Source organism: Teleopsis dalmanni, chromosome 2 (genome assembly GCF_002237135.1).
Source record: "Teleopsis dalmanni isolate 2A chromosome 2, ASM223713v2, whole genome shotgun sequence".
Classification (NCBI taxonomy): domain Eukaryota; kingdom Metazoa; phylum Arthropoda; class Insecta; order Diptera; family Diopsidae; genus Teleopsis; species Teleopsis dalmanni.
Window position 1 is genome coordinate 15,939,379 of NC_051847.1, and position 4,489 is coordinate 15,943,867.

Genomic DNA, 4,489 nt, shown 5'->3' on the forward strand with positions numbered 1-4,489 from the left:
AATTTTCGCTGTTTTTTGCATGAAGACGAAGAAAAAAAATCATAAAATATATATGATAATATAAAAGTTGTTAATATCTTTTATTAGCTCACATTATAAATGCAATACACAAATTTGAAAATCCCTTGTAATGAAGTCGAGCTTATTGCATAAGAGCTCATATAATGAGCACAGCTCAAAGACATTTGCCCAAAAGCCAAATGAATTCGGTAACAATTTGTACGTGCATTTCTTTTAATAAACAAAATAAACAAAATAAACAACTAAAAACCTCAAATAAATAAATTTCATAATCACAAAATGTAATTATTGTCGCTAGGAATATTAATTAATCACTTCACAGGTTGTGACTCCGTCGTATGAAAAATGCGCTTACATTTCGCTTTCAGTCGAATTATTGTGGTAGGTTCGCGGCATAAACGGTCTTGTCACACCGCAAGAAAGATACGAAAACGTTAAGAGAAACAGTCAAAAATGCCCAAAATACAGCAGTCTGCAGTCTGTGGATAGGAGGAAGTTGCGTGTCTTTAAGTGCCTTTAAGCTCAACGAAATAGAAAGTGATTTCTGACTGACGTTGAGGATCTTGAGACTTTTACGAAGTTTTTGTCTTTTAATTTCGGCTAAACACATTGCTTGGCACACAAAATGTGATCATATGTGAATCAGTGGGTGGAAAAACGTTGATTTTATTGTATGAACATATTTATCAAGTCAAATAGTGGAACTAATGCGCCTTTGTTGGCAACAATGTATCTTAAAGTTGGCCAATGAACCTCGCTTACGACATCAACATTTTTGCGAAATTTTTAAGAAATGAAAATTCGTACTTGTCACTTTGTTTTTGTAATGAAAATATTTGTGATGACTTTATAGAAGAAAACAATATTGTCAGTGATATATCATAACTTTTGAAAATTATATTAATTTTTCTGAAAACATAAATGGCAATAATAGACTATTAAGTTGGTTAGCAAACAGTGGAGTCTTTATTGGAAAGTACGCTTTGTGAATATTAACTGAAATTATAAAGTAATACTTTTAAAAAAAAAATTAATAAATATTATTTAAATAAGTTATTATCATTGATAAACATATTGCCTTCACTGAAACTTCAATATAGTTATTAAAAAAATATATATAATATCTTCATAGGTGAAGGTAATCTTGTCAGCTTATCAGAGCAAAACTCATTCACAATCTGAACTCTAGAATTCCACCTAAGCCATCTCAATAAATTAAGTCCTGAATAAAATTATAAAACAAATATAGTTGAAACATTCAGAAGACGTTCTTCGTTCTCTATGTCTGTGGTTGGTTGGTTGGTTGGTTGCAGTGGCAGGCCATAAGATAAATGAGGTACTTCAAATGTACCTCAATTAGCGATTTTTCGCCGTTTTGTTACCACATTCTTCGCAAGAACCCTAGTATAGAAGAGTAGAGACTAAATCTATCCCACTGAATTTAGGTAATTTAATAGGTCTTTCATCTTCACCATTGAGCAGTCTGATAAACTATCACAAAAGTATTTTCCTAAGAACCTATATCTTCTGGATGCTAGAGCTGGGCATTCACAGAGAAAATGTATTATTGTTTCTCTCTCCTGAGGGTTTCTACAACTTCTGCAGTGAGAGTTATAGGGAATACGCAGTTTCTCTGCGTGAGTTCCTATACACCAATGACCAGTAAGGACTGCAATAAGCCTTGCAGTGTTTACGCGATCTCTTTTGATCAGTTCCAGGGATTTATTTTTATTATAATTGGGCCACGTTAACCTGGAAATTGCACATGACCTTAGTGCTTTCCATCTGTTATTGGCGAATTGCAGAAAGTAAAGGAAGGTACTTCTTTTGATGGTCTCCAGGGTAATATAATGTCTGTAAGAGCTGCATGAAATATATAAGTGGGGTTTCCTAACTTAAATAATGCTCTGGTACATAAAGCGTATAGCGAGCTTACAAAGCGAAGCAGAAGAAAACAAGTAATCAAGAGCAATGTAAGTGCTATACAAACAAGACATACTTATGGGTAAACATAATGATTATTAGTGTGCTCCATTGAATGTAGATCAAAGAAGGAAGAGCAGGCATATATTCTTTACATTATTCATCTTTTTGTCTTAACCCTCTATCCACTATACATATTTCTTCCCTAAAATATATAATATATGCATTATTCAATAAATGTATTACTGATATTAAAAATACTGACCGGTCTATTCAGAAGGAAAAAATATTACTTATCTGTTTTGTCTTTACACTCCATTCACCAGAATTGACCATTACTTATAAATATTTCTTCCCTAAAATTTTTCCCTAAAATGACATCTCTAATATCGGTATTAAATACACTGACTACTCTGTGCAGAAAATATATGTTTTCTTATGAGAAATACTAGGACTCACTGACAAACATTTCTGAAAGTCAGTTGAGGTGTTGTAAAATTTTTTTATAAAATCACAATTTAGTCATTCTTACTTCTTAAGAGTATGTGAAAGTGAGCTTCTTCTTCTCCATCATCACAGATATATAATGTTCAGGTGTTTGGATTCAAAGTAAAACTGCAATCTAAATTGATTGCTGTTCACTGTATCTTCGAAGTCGTCAGAGATTTTATCTATCTTGGTACCGCCATAACCAACAATAGCCATGTTAGTCTGAAAACCAGCTAAAGCTTTAACACTCTCATTACTATAGTTTCAGAAAGTAATTGCGATAAAGAGGTTCTCTCGAGGAAACTTACGCCGCATAATTCCCTAACCTTCTGTTTGGCGTAGATGCAAATATACCATTAAAGAATGTATACACTAGGAATCTGCTCCGTCAGACTTTGGGTGTCTATGAGTTGATGATGACAACCACATCCGAAGGAGTCTCGTGCTGTACGAGCTTCAAAACAACATAGGCATTGTTAAGCGAATAAATATCCAACAGTTTCAGTGCTTGGTCATATGACGTGAATGTATAAAAATGACGATGCTTTAACGAATATTGTGCTTTAAGAGGCAATCACAAAAAGAAAACATAGCATTACATCGTATCTTTGATACAGTGATCAATTGAGACAGAGAAAGTCAATGCAATAAAAAAATAATATTAAAAAGTGCCAACTAATAGCACTAAAATAGCGAAAGGGTAATTTCAGGCAGAAGGATTATTTGAAACTTAATTTTAGAAAAGTTTACTATTATTTTGATTAAACAATCGCAATAATAATAAATTGTGGTTTTTATATTTATGTCCTAAATAGTGGTGAAGCACTATCACACTTTCTTATTTATTTTGCTTATCTATTGAGAAATTGCGTTAGAAGTTTGAAGAAATAAGTTGACAAGTCTCACTTAAGAGACAAACTTAATGTATATTTGAATTTCTTCTCTCATGAAGTGAAATTAATATTTCTTAACCGCATTTTACTTTCAAGCGAAACAAAATGAAATGAGCTTGCTTTTCTAATCAAAACCAAATCAAGAACGTGAGTACAGAAAATAATTCGCAATGAATATGAAAATTTTTTTCTTGAATTACATTAGAATAAATTATCAATTCATAACTGCAAACATTGAGTATATGCTGGTGAAAATTAATATATTTTTTTTATAAAATGGTTCAAAGAAAACTGTAAGTGAAATTCTACACTTCTGCAGATAGTCCACATGTATTTTACAGCATGAAATACAAATATAAAATTTTTTAATCACATCAAAGAATATTTGGACCGGTTTTAATTACTACTACGTATATTAAGTTTAGCAATAAAAATAAAAAAATAAACCAACATGATTTATCGAAGTGAATACAACAGACATTGAAAATATCACTTTACCTTCTTATATTTTGATACATCCTTAACACAAATAGTTATATTGTAGATCCATATATATCTCATAATATCTCAATTTTAATCATTCATTTTCAGCGAAAAGCTTATTATTTTGTACTATCCACTTAATTTAATTTTATATATATACAAACAGTTGTTACGGTACACAAGACAACACCGTTGTTGTTGCAAACTTGTTGTGTTTTCTTTTGTACATAGTTTTTGAATTTGAGTTGATGTCTTTTTCAAAAATGTGAACACTACGCAGCGACAAGTAATAAGAATGAATAATAATGTATAATGAATGATAATGTCAACAGCTACAAATCAAAGTCAATGAAAAGCTCCAGTTAAGCTTAAAATTTCGTTAAGTTCTGTAAATCTTATATTTATTAGGAAAAATTCATTTTATCTTCACTTCGACATGCTAAAAGACCTTAGAATAGACCCGATCAAAAAATACATAAGGGACAGAGCCCTGAAGTTATATGCGAAAGTTGACAGGCTATCCTACTTACCACTATCTAATCTTAGAGCAATCAGTCTCCGCACGGTGAGGTACGCAGATCTTAGATCAATCACTGAATGATTATGAAGTTTATGAGTGATATACAATTTAGTCAATGAGATGAGTGGGACCCTGTAGTACCCCCAGCTATCAAAGGGTA